General features: G+C 29.5%; 1 protein-coding gene across 2 annotated transcripts in view; it reads left to right on the plus strand.

The window, feature by feature from the left end:
• LOC111681976 (ras-related C3 botulinum toxin substrate 1) overlaps nt 1-18073 on the plus strand; it is a 211839-nt gene that overhangs the window by 70846 nt on the left and 122920 nt on the right. The gene's annotated exons all lie outside the window — the stretch shown is intronic.

Genomic DNA, 18073 nt, shown 5'->3' on the forward strand with positions numbered 1-18073 from the left:
AGAGTGCGTCAAAATATACAAGAGTTTGGGGTGGTTAGTGAAATTTTAAAATAAAGTATCATTAAAAAGGACTATAAATTATCAACGACAATTTAAACGTTTCAATTTTGTGGGTTAGAAAGAGACCTACTTTTGTGGTTTATTTAGAAAATCATACTCCAAACACTCCCTTTCTCTAATATACTTGGTCCTTAAATCCTTAATGTTTTCTTGAGCATTAAAAAGAAGACAAGATTTCTTTAAGTTGTTCTCTTTTACACCTCATAAACATAGATGATAATTTCTATACTAAGTGAAATGCATTAAGGACTTTTTATGAGTTAGTGTATGTGTGTGTACGATTTTATGAATGGGGAGTGTCCAAATTTTTACCTTAAAAATGAGCCTGCGCCTTAGGAACCTATTTGGATGATTTTTTTCTTTATGCTGCAAATCATTTTTTGACATCATTGGCTGTTGTCCTGTTTTAATAAGTAGGTGCTATAGCATTTTTTTACATATACACATCAACTATTGTTTGCCGTCGGGGTTTGTCCTTTAGATGAAAAAATATATTATTAATATACGTTTGTATTGAAAGTATAAAGTTTCAAAGAATGTTTAATATATGCGCCACCATTCTGCCCATACTCATCAAGTAAGTGTTAAAAGGACATGCCAAACCTGCTGCTGTTACTGCTTCCACTACTACAAATACTAACTGCTGTCATCTACTACGCAATACTATTCGTTGTCGTAGTCGTACTCGTATTCTGTAGTATTTTATGGTTTTGCATTGAAATGTCCTTGAATTCATTCGTTGTCATTGACGTAATTTTATCATAAATATGTTAATGAGCTGTTGGTTGTTATAAATTCATGTTTGTTTGTCGGTAGTTCCTTCGTTCATTATCCTATTTTATATCAGTTCATTTCTTAACTTTTTTTCAACAATCATTATTTTGTAGGTGTAAGTAGTATTAGGAGACAGTGTAGGATGGTTCATTTGCAAAAATTGGAGGTCTTTTACTCGGTATTTATTGGCATCGCCTGAATGTTTGTTGTTAAAATGTTGTCCTGCTTTTTCCTATTCCTTAAATCATATTATAGCATTGTAGTATTTAATGATATTTAATCTTTGAAGGTCTCAATTTCATGAGGATTTCGTAAGAAAAATTATTTCTTAGAAATTGTTTGTAGTATTTTATATTCTTGAAATACATATTAATACTTAATTTGAAAAGTACCCTAAAGTATGTTTTATGAAAATTAATTTAACATTAGAATTAAATATTGTATTATGATTATATTATATTATTATATTATGATTTATATGTCGATGAAATTTTAAATTATTTTCTAGAAACATATAGAACTTCTTGTCGTGATATTCGGGTTATGGAAAACAAACAAAAAATTCTAAATGTTTTAAATTTTTAAAAGGATTTGATATTTTGTCAGCACTAGTTTCAATTGAAAATGAATCCATCCAAAATCGTCCTTTTGATTCGAAATCCTAAACTAAATGTAAATTCATAACTAATTTTTAATCTAACATTTCTTTTTGCTAGAAAAATTAGAAAATCTGAAATCGTTTGTAATTTTATTAAGACATGTTTTGGAGTTTAGATTAAAATATCTCAAAAATTTACCTTCTCGCTATCTTTCGACGGTAAACTATATATACTGGAGTTACGCATTAACATGCCCAAGAACAGAAGGGATAAGCAGCCAGATGTACGTGTTATTCCGACAATTCTAAGTAATCCGAGTAAGGACTTAGACTTGTCTGCTATGCATATTTCAACGGGGAAACAGTTCAAATAACTTGTGTAGAAAACGAATGTAGACTCTGCATACGGCCTTAAACTAAACTCAACTGAAGAAGAATGGAAAAAATGTCAATATATATATTAATTTCCTGGACAAGATGAAGACTTAGGATCAATAAGACATTTTGGCGTTATAAATTAGACCAATTCTAATTTATGCCTTAATAATCTGGTAGATTTCTATGAACAAAGAGTGTAATGTCGAACTAATACAGGGAGTTTAACGTACATACTATGGTATCAGGGGTACCATAATCAATACTTTAGTTAAAGTTCCTTTCGAAACATCTATAAAAAACAATAGCAGAGCGGCTTAAGCCTTTCGACGACTTGACGAAGGCGGTTATAGTACCATAATCAATACTTTAGTTAAGGTTCCTATATCTTTCACCTATCGGAACATCTATAAAACACAAGGCGGCACTTATAGCAGAACGGCTTATGACTTTCGACGAGTTATCAACAGGCGGTAATATGACATATCGGAAACTTTGAAAATGTGACAGAAACGATTCCACGTGGGAAAGGGATATTAACCAAAGAAAAAACAGATCTGGGATTCTAATTAAAAAATTTAGATATATATTACCGTCCACCTAATCACCACACTAACTTCCAGGAGTTAGATGAGCGAAAGAAAGTAAAGCCCCAAAATGAGCAAGTCTGAGTTCAATAGGATGGTATTTTGAGTGGAAATACAACCAGCAAAAAAAGAACTTCCAAGCAAGCAAAAAAGAAGGAGGAATGTTGTTTTTATTAGATTTCAAATTCACTACATCTAAAGTCATTGTCAGGATGTAGTTTTTATGTTCTTCTTTTGGAAGTTATTAAGAAGTGAAATTGTAGTATTTAGTATAAAAAAATCTACATTCAATTTCAAACAAAATTGGATTCTTTTTAATTCTCTGGAAGTCGAAAAAACATCACTTCCACTTTTAGAGTGGTGCTAAATGTTATTCTTTTGGAAGTTCTTCGTTTTATTTATGCTGGGCACAACTACACAGGCTTTCGTCGAAATTACATCCAAATATCTTAGGAGTGATGTGATTCTGAATATCTCTTACGAACACTGATTTCCTAACATTGGAAGAAAATGCATTCAGTGAATACCATAAAAAATTACTCTAATTGCCTCCCTTATGTTAATAGAGCCCAAAAAAAGCATTAAAGTTTCTTAAAACACAGATTACGCTATAATCCAATGTTTTTATTACTTTAAAATAATATTACATTTAAAATTTTAATATTGTGCCATTTATTTAATTATTAAAATATATTTTATCACACCTGCCCATAACTCGCACTATACGGTTCAACTAATTTTTGTTAATATCAAAAAATAACATCTTCAATTCTAATTGCGTAAATTGACATCACCATGGTAAATTAGTGAATATATGTATAGATTGTTGGTATTGTTCCTGCTGAAGGCCAGCAACAAAAAAAAGTAACATTAAATAATAATTTGATTACGACATCATATCAAAATTTCTATACACAAAAAAATTTTTGAAACACATCATCAGGAAAGAAGATAAAGAATGAACGAGATATGAGCAGAAGCAACAAGTGTCAATATACAAACAATTCTAAGTAGTTAGAAACACTTTTACGTTTACAATTTCACACAAAGAGACAACTGAACAAGAGGAGGAAGGAAGACAACAAAACAACAATGAAGAGATGCCATAGAAACAAATATCAACAACATTAATATTATCGTACACTTATAAAATCACAGCTTTTATAGCCCAGCAGTTTTACCAGGAGTCTATGTTTCCCATTCGTCACTTTATTGTGCCTAGGTAATGTAGAAAAAATTCACTCTTTATCTTTTTTCTGTGCTTTATCTTAGAAAGTGGTTATTTATAGGTTTTAGTGGTAATGATTACTTGGTAAATTACAATTACTTGTAATGTGTAATTAAGCAATAACCAATTACTATTGTAATTGAAGTTTTGCCAATAATAAGCAATTGATAAATAACCATTAGATGTAATTGAAATTTACATTTCACCGATTACAATTACTTTACAATTACATGTAATTATAGAGGGATATGCCGCAATTACAAGTAATGATAATTGTAACAATTACAAATAATTGTAATTGGTTTTACCAGTTTTACCAGGAGTCAGTGCTTCCCATTCGTCACTTTATTGTCCCTATGTAATGTAGAAAAAAATCATCCTTTATCTTTTTTCTGCGCTTTATCTTAGAAAGTGGTTATTTATAGGTTTTGGTGGTAATGATTACTTGGTCAATTACAATTACTTGTAATGTGTAATTAAGTAATAACCAATTGCTATTGTAATTGAAGTTTTGCCAATAACAATTGACCAATATCCTTTAGATGTAATTGAAATTTACATTTCACCAATTACAATTACATGTATTTGCCGAAATTACAAGTAGTGATAATTGTAATAATTACAAATAATTGTAATTGGAAAAACTTCAATTACTCGTTTTTGTTATTGGCTATTGCTTAACAACACATTACAAAAAAATGTATTTGGCAAAATTTCAATTACAATTACTTTTAATGTAATTGTAAATGTAATTACTCTAGTTATTTACTATTTTGGCCATTTTTGTTATAATCTATATGTAGCTAAATCTGTATTAAGGAGTTCTTTTGGGACAATCACGCCATTCTGTTGGAATACACCCACGTACAAATGAAAATCTTACATTAAGAATGTATGAAACTTTTGACCCATTTTACTTTATAAAGCAAAGAACGACGTATGTACTTATTCTTTCCTTTGGCATGAGTTAGGTGATGATGGGAATATGGAAGTAATTTTTATAGGAAGGAAAAGTACTTTCATTGTTTACATATATTTTTTTTTTTTTGTACAACATAATATTTTACTAATTGAATCTAGATTCCACTGGTATTGAGCAATATTGTTGGTTATTTAGGTCACTGTGGTTTAGTAGTCAGTTTTAATGTGTATGTAATTGTTAAAAATGTACTGCAAATAATATTTAGAACGGTTCCGAAAAATTCTTTAATTGTTCCCCTTAAGACAACGCTATCTTTCAATGCCAGAGGTTTAATACATTCCCCTAGTGTCCCTATTGGTTGGACTATCCGATCGTTCATTGCCAGTGTTAAACAATTGGCTCTAAACAATTTATAAGGAGATATCATACTTATGGCCTTATTTAATGTAATATTAATCTATTCGACATAAGAAGTAATCACAGGCTCCCTTATTTATCTCCTCAAACTATCCCTGATTTTGAGAAAAATATCGCAGATTTCAAACACAAATTTCCACATGAGGCCCTCAGTTTTTAATATCTATAAACCGTACTCTCTTGCCACCAAATTATATTGATCTACTAATCATATTTGGTATGATAACCTTAAAAGAATTGAAGGTTAAGCAAATTTTAAAAATGGGACGAATAGAAATTCTTTCTTTGTTCTGTTCAACTACACTAATCTAGATATGGATTTTTTTATATCTTGAAGGTCCAATTTTTAAAAGTATATATTTCTAAAGTAATGAGCATCTCTGAATTTCTAATCCGGACAGATTCGACTTTCAGATGACATTACAAATTGTATAAAAATATATATTTCCAGCTGTTTAGCGTTTCGTCCTAAAATGGATTTATTTTAACATTATGACACGATATCTGGAAAACATGATGTGATGTTTGGTTGGTTGGTAAATTTGGTAGTTTACTGCGCGCAAAGTAGAGTAGAAGTAGAATAGAAGAGACTCCGTTTTAACCGAACCACTGCTCCCGTCAAATTAGATCATGTCTTTGCAACTGCGACAGTAATCATTGGAAGTTAGCCCAAGCGAACTTGCATGTCGTCAAACAAGACTACTATCAGTCTTGATAGCAGTCTTGTACCTTTAATGTGTCTTGGTTATTCCACCTATTTGACTTTTGAAGATAGAATCTGAGAATATTAATTTTGATAAAACTTAACGAGGTTGCTATATATAAGGCGTTAGTTACCCAATTTTCAATTACTTCCTAAAAATGACTTCAGAAGTAGTGAATTTGGAATCAAATAAAAAGGACACCCCTTCTATTATAAGCCTGTGTTAAATTCATAACTTTTTCATGTATTGGAGTGAATTCCAGTTCTTTTTCGCTTCTCTGAAAGTTCTTGTTTTTGCTTCAAAATATGAATTTTGAATAAAAGTATTTTACATTACCGGTAATATCTTCTTAATAAACAGAACTCTTTCCCCGTTTTAAAAGTTGCTTGATGAATCTTTTTCGAAAATGATATATCAAAATAAATTTTAGATATAACCAGATCATCAATATATTCATTTAGTAAAAACTTTAATCACATATCAAGGATCCAAACATGCCTAAATTTAAATTACCAAAGTTTTGTATTTGCAATATAATATACATAACCTTACCACTGTGCAGAAAGTTAATGTGTATTCCAGAAGAGCAAACTTCTAAGATGTAAATGTACAATAGTTTCTTTTGTTTTAATTCCTTTGTGTTGTTAAGTAATAAAATCCGAAACTACCAGTTATTTACATCACAAACATACACACGTATTAAGTAATTAGATGAAGGGTGTAAAATTACATCCTTTGTATCCTGTATACTTTGGTGATTCTAATAATGATTCTTTTGTATGTAAATATGCCTTTTGGTCACTGACAACAAGTCAAAAAAGAATGAATATTAGAAATACGAAAAAAATCTTTTGACTTGTTTTCTATTATTATTATTTTTTGCTTTTTCTCCTTATAACCTTATTAAAGAAATTATAATACTAATGGGGGCATTTTATTATCAATTAATGTAATACTATAATTAAAACCCAAACTATTTTTGATAAGAAAAAATTAAAAAGAGCAAATATGTGTAGGTATAGGAAATCATATTTTTATTATTGTCCTAGCTATATGGGATTTAGTTTATTGAGTGGTTATTATAAGGATAGGAATAGGTTATAGTTTTTGGTTTTTTATATAGAAAAGAGTCTTCATATACAGTAACGGATCTCTGATCTCCATTCTTGACAGTATTTGTAATGAATGAATAATGACGAATAATTTAATCGTTAAGTACACAGAAAAAAATTATCGGTAGTTTATTTTCAATTGACATGTTTTAATTTTCTTTATTTTTTATTTAAACAAATTTTTATTTGTCTTAATTATTTCGTTTTTCGAAACTGTTTGAAACTAAAGTTTAAACTTTTGATTAAATTTTTAATTAATTCAATTAATTTTTTAATTGATTGAAAAAAATTCCTGGCCTTCTTTTCTATTTTAGATTTATTTTTAATATCTTTTTTTTGGAATTTTTGTGGTAGCAATATTTATAATTCTTAAACAGTCCATAAAATTTTAGGCATATAATATATAGGAGAGACAACATACTCCCCGGGAATCTATTTTTCAGAATAGGCCTTATATCTATATCTGTATAGAGAAGAACCTATGGGATACATTTTTCTTAATATATTGTCAGTTTAGAAAAATCTTTAAACAGAAAACAAATTTTAAATTAAAAGACACATGATCTCACGAATGGTCTTAGTGAGCAGTCACCTTATTGGTTACTTATAAAACGGCCCTAAATTGAAAATATATTTCATGTTCCAATTAAGATTTTTGCTTGTTACATTTAATAATCTTCTTATCAGTTAAATATTAAGTTTTTTATAATTTGTTAAAAAGTAATATAATAATTTTTTTACTTACACAAACGGGGATTCTTTGGTAAAATAACATTTCAGCCAAAATAAAACGAAGTACTTCCAAAAGAATAACAAACATCACTTCCACTTTAAAAGTGGAAGTAATATTTTTTTGACATCCAAAGAAGTGAAGTATATTTTTTATAGTGAAATTTTTTAATTAAACCAATTTTATTTTATAGTTAATACTACAATTTTACTTCTTAATATCTTCCAAAAAAGGAACATACAAATTACATTCTGAGAATGAAAATAAGTTGATCCAAGATTACTTTAAAATAGGAACGGATCATGTACTCTAATAAAATTTTCTAGATTTTCTAAAAAAGTTTTAAGATTTTCTAAAGAGATCATGAACTCCAATATTTTGAAGTCAATTAACTTCGAGCTATTATAATGGCTCTAATATTGCGGAAAATTTGGATTTTCCAACTTTAGGTTAATAAACATAAATACCCGGCGAAAACCTATATTTACTCAAGAACTTACTTTTGAATGACTTCTACATATCACCTTCATTACTTAGAAGACATCTAGTCATGATTTCATATAAGTATATACGTAAGTTGTAAGGTTCTATGGTTGAAACGAAAATTCGACTTTTCGATTTCATTTTGACTCTTTGACTTTTTCCGACTTTTTGACTATTTTCGGATTCTTTCGACTTTTTTCGACTATTTTTTGACTGTTTCGAGTATTTCCGACTATTTTATAGTTTTTGCCTCTTGTCCACTTTTTTTTAAATTTTCGACTATTTCTGACTCTTTTCTACTATTTTCGAGTTTTCAACTTTTTCCGACTTTTTTGGACTTTTCCAGACTTTTTTCAACTTTTTTCGATTTTTTTCAACTTTTTTCGATTTTTTTCAACTTTTTGACTTTCTTCGACTTTTTGACTTTTTTCGACTTATCGACTTTTCGACATTATTTATAGACGATAGTCAAGTTATCGACTTTTTTTGGAACAAAATAGTTGACTTCGACTTTTCGACATTTTTCGACAAAAAGTCGACTGTTCGATTATTCGAAAGTTGATTTTTAGAACCGTAGTAAGTTCTTACATTTTACTTGACATTTTGTCGCGAATTATATTTAGAACTAGTTTATTGATATAATCAGTTTACCTGTAATAAGGTCAAAAGAGAGAGATATTGTAATGATATTAAACTTTTTCAATTGCTGGTAGGGAACTGAGGTCCATTTCAAGAGCAACTGCATCACAAACACATACTACCCACTAAAGTGGAGTAGGTGATAAAAAAAATTAGTTTACAATTACAAACCATTTGTTCTACAATTCTCTATCTATAGAGTACTTAACGAGCAAAAAGTTAGAGGTGTGTACGTCGTAACTCTGTGCATTCTTCTATTCTTATCATTATTGTCAATATATATAAAACTTATCAGTATTAATGACATTAAATATTACATTATCAATTTATTTATATTTATTTAGTAAATACATATTTAAGTATTTAGATTTTACTTTATGACATACTATTAAGTAGTGAGTATATATTTTTGTTTATTATTTAGTTTACCTAATAAAGTATTAGTAGAACTATAAAAGTAAATATGTACATATAACTATAGTAGTATGTACTACAAATACTGACCTTTGAGTAAGAAACAAAAAAAGAATTTAGTAACATTGTACGTATACACGCGTTTGTATTAAATTGTATTTGGGGAAGTATTGCCAAAGGAAAATATCTATTATGATCGTATATATGAACGTTCTTATTTTGTGAGCTTTTCATATTAAACTTTGATCAAAAACGTATTAATTTCAGATTTGTTTAGATTTATAAAGAGAATATTGGAATATTGATTTTTAGATTTTAGACCTTATCAGTTTTAAGTCGGAACTGTGAAAAGTGGAAAAAGTTAACTTTGGTTACGGAAATGTGTAAATTTTCATGGCGGTACTTGAGGAAATCGAAAAATAACTAATAAATATCAAAATAAAGCTCTTAAAGGAAATTGTAAAAACTTTCTTTTAAGCAAAAAAAAAAATCAATTCAATTTTCTATTAAACGCCATTTTATAACCTATACGCCACTATAGTAGGAAAAAAATATTGGTCTTACGCCTCCAATCGGCTCAGAATTACAATGAGCTGGTTTAGCTATGTCCGTCTGCCCGTCTGTATGTATGTCCTTGTAAAGCTTGTGCGCATGCAGGTCGCAATTTTTTAGAAAACAAAAGGTTGAAATCGGTTCATCATTTCGCCTAGTCCCTACCGTACCCCCCGAATAAAAAATTTTTCTATTATGTCAACAAAAATCGACAAAACTTAGTTTCATAGATCTTTAAACTTTTACCTCCTAATAACTTCCAAAAAAGAATCGCTATAAAAAATGGTTGAAATCGGTTCATTATTTCGCTTAGTCCAACCGTACCCCCAGAATAAAAAAATTTCTATTATGTCAACAAAAATCGGCAAAACTTAGTTTCATAGAACTTTAAACTTTCACGTCCTAATAACTTCCAAAAAAGAACATAAAAAACACTTCCTGAGAATGACTTCTGATGTAGTGAATTTAGAATCAATACAAATCCTATGATCATAACTTCTTTAGATCTCTTCAGTACTTTCATTGAGTGAATTCTACTTCTTTTTCGCTTCTTTGGAAGTTCTTTTATTGCTGCGCATTACTATAGCACTGAGGTTGTTATGTTTTCTAAAAATGTTTTAAACCGACCAAAAATATTGCTTCTCAGGGTATTCCAATCAACTTAAATTCACTTTCTAACGATATCTGTCCGTCCTTAAACTTCAATGGATAATATCTCAGCAATTACAGCAGATTTTTAAACAGTTCGAAAAGTATTCTCATAAGATGTTCAAAAAGTATTTTAAAGAATTGTAAAAAAACGTATGTTTCTAAAGAAGAATTTTTATATGATCTCTGATCAAAATTAGCTACTTTCAATCAATTGCAATCTTGCTGTATAGTTTTATATAGTCTGAGAGCGAACAAGCGACTCTATGCCGATACCAGATATAAAAATATATTTTTCATCAAATTTCAATTGATATCGAAGTTGAAAGGGAGAAATGTAAAGACGTAAATCGAAAAAGCTACATTATAAATATTAGAAATCTAAACCTCAATACTAACATATATTTAATATCACTTTACTTTTATTATGTCTAGATCGAAGATTTATATTTTAACTCCTGCTCCAACTCATCACTTTTAATTTGGAAATATATTTTGAAAGGATTTAAGGAAAAAGTTAGTCATAAAATTCAAAACTATTAAATTACAACAATCAGCACTAAATAAAATAAAAAAAGAAAAACTAAATATACCCGTTTTTTTATAATCCAACAAACATCATTTAACTCATGACATCGTAAAAGTCCTTTTAAAAAGCTTAAAGGCATGAAAACGAAGAAGATCAAAAACATCAATGTATCAGCGGAACAAGAATATCTAGTAGTGGTAGTAAAAATATATAAAAAAAATTTTAGTATTTTTTACGATATAACAATATAAATTGAATGGAAAAACGGTTGTAAACGTTTTAAAGGTTATGACATTTAAACGAAAACACACACAAGTATATTCTTACATATAACATCATTTTATTAAAGGATCCTTTTTAAACTATTAACCAGATAGTAGTGGTAGTAGTTGTGGTGTTTGTCTATAATCGAATTGTAATAAAAATCTATATAGTCTGAAATCTATAAATATGTTTATATGTATGTATGTGGTTGTAGTTGTGTGTAGTCAACGCAAGTAATTTATTTGAAAATAATGTTTTATTACATGCATGTGTCAAATATTATGTTTTATTTTGTAATTTTTTTACGATTCTTTTTTTCTGCGTTTTTTTTTATTGAAAATAAAAAAATAAAATTTAAAACCATAAATCTATTACAAAGATAACATGTTTTGGCAATTTATTGTGACACTTTTAAACAATTTGACCAACAAATAAAGAAACTACACAAATTTCTTCTTTCTCCTTGTTTGTGGTATGAACAAGGATTTTTTTCTTTCTTGATTATAGCAAACAAACTTTTTGTGTTATATTTTATAATCTCAATATAGATAGCAGGATGTGTGCATGTGTATGAGAGAATGTGTGTGTTTTATTTTAAAATACATTGAAGAGTTTATAACAACACAAACTTGCGTAAGTTTCAAATCAGCTGAATTGCATCAGCAAATATTTACACAATTTACTTATTTGTTGGAACAATAAACTTAAGTGTATGTGGTTTTCTTTTTAAACTGTAACCTTTAAACTTTATTATTGCAATATGTATTATAGTTTCAGATCTGTTCCCAAACACTTTTTTAAGCTTTCACAGGATCCTTTTCCTGTTATCAAAGTTTGATATCAATATTAGACAATTTTCTGGTATTGTTTTTTTATTTCTGTATGGCTTATATACATCAAATCCGATGAGATACACCAAGCCTCTATCGGACCTGTTGTGCTCAGCTTAACCAGTGCTTCAGGTAGGAATCGAATCCACCACCTCCGGTCTACCAGACTAGAACACTATCCACTAACCTACTGGAGGCCAGGTTAGCCTTACAAAAGGATTAATTGTTAATAGGAACAATATCGACATATTTGTCTTTAAACTTCCTTTAAACTCCCAAACTTCTTATTCGATTGCAAAATCTTACAAATTACAAATACTAATGGAAATACAGTTTAAACATTTATAATTGAAAAACAAGTATGAATATATAGGCTGGCATGGCCGACCATATGATACCCTACACCAGTGATAATAAAACATTTAATTTGATATTTACCTTAATTCCGGAATATTTATACCCAACGCCTCTATCTAATCGACTCAGAGATTGGTATACTTTAAGATGGTACTAAGATCAATATTTTTAGGTTTTAGAAACTATAGTGGACCTCCTCTAATTTCCTTTAGAACACATATTAAATAAATCTAAATATTTCTACTGAAATTTTTGAAGAGAAACACATAATTGACCTACATCGCATAGGGCTACTAAACAGAATGGTTTTATGTCAGGCTGAAATATTTGCGATAATGTCAATCTGTAGAATGCTATATGACCTCAATATTCGCCTCAACATAGGAATTTTTGTCGATTATCAAGCGGCACTACTCGCACTCAACTCTTATACTACCATTTGATAGACAATGAAAGAAGAATCTGTCAAGGTTGGGTCGCCTATCTGACAGATAGATGAGCTCGACAGAACGCGTTCTGCTCTTGATAATTCCAACGCCGTTTCAGTAGCAAGTCCGTTAGGTTTTATCAAAAGCAGTATTTTCAGATTCCCTATTTGTTAGACAATGCAAGAAGAATCTTTCAAGGCTGGGTCGCCTGTCTGACATTACCCTTGTTTGGATCCCTGCGCATGGATACTACGCTGGTAATGCACAGGCAGATGAGCTTGCCAGAACGGGATCTGTTCTTCATATTTCCAACGCCGTTTCAGTAGCAACTCCGTTAGGTTTTATCAAGAGCAGTATCTTCAGATTCATTCTTCATAGGTGAAAATAGGTGAAAAATAACAGGACGCTGAGAGATAGACAGACATGCAAGTCGCAGTTGCAAAGCCAGGGCAAATGGGGAAATGGTCTTCCATCTCCTGTGTAAATGCCATAAAGATAAACCACTTTCTTGGCAGTTACTTTCTATATTACCTTGATGAGATATTTAGATAGGTGGATCTTTGATGTAGTTTGCTCAAAACGGAGTCTCTCCGACTCTACTTGACAGTTCGCGTGCAGTGAACTAATTTAATATTTATATAGTTGGGAAAATGTTCCATAAACTACAGCATTCTGACTATATATTACAGGTCGAGAATAATCTATAACAGCACATGCAATTACATACAAACAAACTGAAAAATTAATATTTTTCCTAAATGTGGATGGAGCTCGCATTACGGTCAATCGGGAACGTTCTTTAATATTTTTTTTTGCTTGAAAATATAAAAATGCATTTGACAATAACTTGATTTCAAGAAATAGATCAATCAATTGTCTCCAAGGTCAGTTGTTAGAAGTTTACAATACGATTTCTCAAGAATAGCTGCGGAGACCATCCCATATTTTCACACTTTACTTGGTAATGATTCAAAAGTAATCAATAACATTAATTAATTTTTGTGAGTAGGATTTGTAGTCAATACATTCCAAATCGATTTTATTGGAAACAGTTTATTTTGATTTTACATAAAACATTCTGTGAAACCAAGTTATCAGCATTTTTATCAATTTAATATGTGTTTTTTAACAAAGTTTGAATAATTCCACGCTTTTCAAAAAAAAACTAAACTTTGACGGAAGTTCAAGTGAATATAACCAAAAAAAAAAAGAAAAAAAAATAAATTCATTACACATGCACAAACATGCCAAAAAGTTGCAAAAGTTTGGAAAAGTCTTTAAATGTAAGACTCAGACCCATTATTAAATTTTTCAAATGTTGTTCCGGCATATACATATGCATTTCAAAGTATAACCCAAAAAAAACCCAGTTGACCACGTTTTTAAAGATGTTAATATGAAAATAAAAAAAGATGAATTATACGATCAAATACTTCATAAACAAAAGGACTCTTTTAAACAAATATCTCGAAAATCATGTACGATTGCAAAAGATAAACATCACCTATATAGCGCGATGTCTGACATTTCGTAATTATTGAGAAAAAAGGCCATTATTCAAACCATGACATTAATTTTTGCCATTGAATCCAATCATTGACCAATTGGCATACTACAAAGTAAATATGACGCCTGTTAGTCCTTACATTTTGTAGTTTAAAAATTGCAATCACCCCCATTCGCGTACTCAAACGCATTTCTACTTGGTGGAAGTTGCTTAATTTTACAATTTTTTTCTTGCGATTGAAAGCGATTTTACACAAAATTCTGTTTAACTTTTTTTTAACTAATTCTTTTAAAACAATTTTCATTCCTTTACACAGATAGATAGAAAAAAGATTTTTAAAACTTTGCATAGTAGTTTGTGTTCAATAGGTGTAGTGTATTAGTGTTTGTATTCCTCTAATGGCCAGTAAGTATTTGTATAGGGGGGCCCTATACTCCAAGTATCTAACAAGAGTGAAAGAGTTCACCGGCATCCAAAAGGGTTTGTCGTAGTGTGAACATGAAAAGTACAAGTTTTGCGACATATCCGATTTTATTAGGGAATTGGTTTGAAAGCCACTTATGGATTTGAATATTTAGATAATAATGGGCTGTAAGTAATAGTAGGCGTGGTACCTCTTAAATAAATTAAATACAAACAATTCTTTAAAATTCTTAAATTTTTCCTGAAGTTTGATATCTATATGAACTTTTGGGACTAAAATAGATGGACTGGCGATAGGGGTTCTGAGAACCCCATATAAATTAAATACGTCCTTAAATTGTACTTAAACAACTTTGAAATACATGTGAACATTTAAATAATCTAAGGGCGTATAAGTTACAAGGGGCGTGGCACCTTTCATTCAAAATTCATATATTTGGAATCGTCAAATTTCGCACAAGCAAAGTGGTTCCATGTGATTTTAATAATAAAGTGAATATAAACTTGTTGTATTTTGCGTTTGTGCTGAAGGATCATAAATATTGGTCCTGCATCCACCTTAAATTATACTAATCATTTTGGAACCATTTTTATTTAGCAATGTCCGTCCTTCCGTCCGTCTGTCTCTTTGTGTGCCCATGTTAACCTTGAGCGCATAAAAATCACCAAAGCTGAGTTTTATAAAACTTTAAACGATACTACCGATTTTTGTAATGATCGGGCCTCATATGACCTTAGCACCCATACAAACTTCTCTTCAGAAAATGACTTCAAAGTCAAAATTCTCTTATAAACACTAATAAAATAAATAATTAAAAAAAAAAAACAAATTAAATGCTTTATTATTTAAATAATAATTCACATTATTAACATACTGACTGATTTAGGGTATTATATGGTCGATCATTCCCGACTATACATTATATAAAAGGTCATCGTATGAAAATTACGCTATATATGTATTCTCTGATCTAATCTGATCTCTTTTAGCTGATCTTCTAAATACATTTGTATTTCGCACTGTCTAAATATGTAAGAATTTTGTGAAAATTAGCTTTGCTCTCTCTGCTACACAAAAGAAAAAACTCTTTCTAAAGGATATAAATTATCGTTTGTGTGATACCTTTGGCACTATGAATTTTTTATACAATATTTCGTTGTTAAATTTTTTTTATTTCACTTTTTACAATCTCTGCGAAAAAAATGTTTAGTTTTCTGGTAGAAGATGTTTGGCGCCAACAATTTTTGACTTGTACAAATGACTCTATACCCGCTATTGGTGTGTAACATTTTAGACGCACATCCTTGTATCAGTAAGTCAGTCAGTGTGTTTGTATTGAAGGTGTTTTTTGTTTGAGAGTGTGTGTGTGTGTGTGTGAACAGAAAAGAATTAAACTTAAAATAATAATAAAGTTATCTTACGGATGTTAAATCAAATGGATAATTTAACAGTTTTTTTGATAAAGAATTTTTGTTTAGAGTTTTTGAAAAAGAAAACTGTCAGATTGCTTAATAAAGTGGAGATAGATTATCTTTATTTTTTTTGTAGTTAAGAAAAAGTATTATAAATTAATTTTAAATTAATTGTTATAAAATTACAACAATGTATAGGGTACTTTTTTTGAGTCGTTCGCGAATTAACACCACAATACTTTTTCTCAATATTCTTTTTGATTCGTATACTTTGATATGCTTTTCAATCATTCATTTAAGTCATCTTAATGTACATATTTTTAAACTTTTCTGAACTGACCAAAAAACTGCGATATCACAGCACCCATTGGGGTAAATTCGCCAAGGGCATGCAGCAGATTTGTCATTAGTGAAATATATACAAATATTAAAACTTATTTAGCATTCATTATCAATACTTTTATTTTATAAATGGTTTATAAATTAGATTTTGTATGGAAATTTTGTTTTATAAACCTTTTATAAAATAAAAATGCTGTTTGTGAATTAAAGTATAATATTGTTTAATTCACATAACTTAATAAAAAATTTAAACAATTTGGCATTTCGGGGGTTTAATTTAACTATTTTTCGAGCTTCAAATTATGATATCAAAACCACTATTATGTCTTATTGTTTATATAATTAACATTCTATAATCAACCAATATATTTTTTCTATCACAAAAACTAAAAAAGTAACACATTCACAATATTTTCAAAATTAATCACGTATGCTTCCATCATAATTATGTAAAATGAATCTGTCAAACTTTCGGGGATAATTGACAATTGATAAACGAAGGCGAAATTTGATAATGTGAATTACTCGGTTTTCTAATTATTCGGGTTTGGTAGATGTGCCCCTATGGCGAATGATCCCCATTCTACCCTGAACTAGGGAAGACAAAGCTTTCCAAACCCTCCCTTCTAAATAGTTTTCAATTAATACGACGGAAAAGTTCAATCTTTTGTTCTGAACTTAGGTCGAGTTTTTCTGATAAAGATAATCTTCATTCTTTGGTTAAACCTGGTTTAATATATGTTTCGTTTTTCAGTTATCAGTAAATTTACTTATTATCTTAGTTTAACTGAGTGTAATTGGCCAATTAAACTCAAGTTATAAGTGAGAATACACAATTAACAAAAAGAATAAATCAATGATTTCGGAAGAACAAAAACTAAATATTTTAAGTAAATTGCAATTTTCTGATTTGTTTTGTTTTATTAATTATTGTTTTAAAAGTTTATTTAACATTTTTCCAAAATTTTCCATTTTACAAAAGTATTGTTTGCAAAAAAAACAGCTGTTTATTGTTTATGTTTTTGAGTGAAAAGTTGGCAATACTAACAAAGTTAACTGAACTTAAGTCTAAAACTGAAAAACACAATCATCGGTTAAAGTCCGCCTAAATTTGTTTCGAGTTTAATCTAACAGCAAGTTAGGCCTAGTTTAACTGAAGAGTAAGAAACCCGCCCTTAATGTTGTTTTCACTAGCTCCCCGTTAAATTTCGCAAACATTCGACATTTTCTAAGTAACAACAAGACCCTACACCAGTGATTATGTTAGGAATGTTGATTATTTTTTATTAATAAAGAATTTAATTTAATTTTTACCTAAATTCGTTAACATAATTATATTCCCAAAAACCCAATTCGGATCGTACAGTTGTGTGGAGGCTATTCGAAATAATAGACCTGTAGAGTGTGCACAAGGTTTACATGGATACACAGACGGACGGAACATAGGTAAATCGACTTAGAGAGTGATTCTTTAAGGTAGGTGTAGGACCATGCTTTTAAAACTCGAAATATGCCTTGTATTATGCTAAATTATGCCGTGTTTAATATATATACGGGATATATACGGGTCTCTTCATAGACTTTCAAGTCATTTAATATATATACGGGTCTCTTCATAGACTTTTAAGTCATTAATTATTTGGATTATCAAAAGATTTTCTTGTTATCTCATCATAGAATCAAAAAAAATATTTGCATCATAGATTCTTAGATAATTGTCATCACAATAAAGCACGC

Source organism: Lucilia cuprina, chromosome 4, assembly GCF_022045245.1.
Source record: "Lucilia cuprina isolate Lc7/37 chromosome 4, ASM2204524v1, whole genome shotgun sequence".
Taxonomy (NCBI): domain Eukaryota; kingdom Metazoa; phylum Arthropoda; class Insecta; order Diptera; family Calliphoridae; genus Lucilia; species Lucilia cuprina.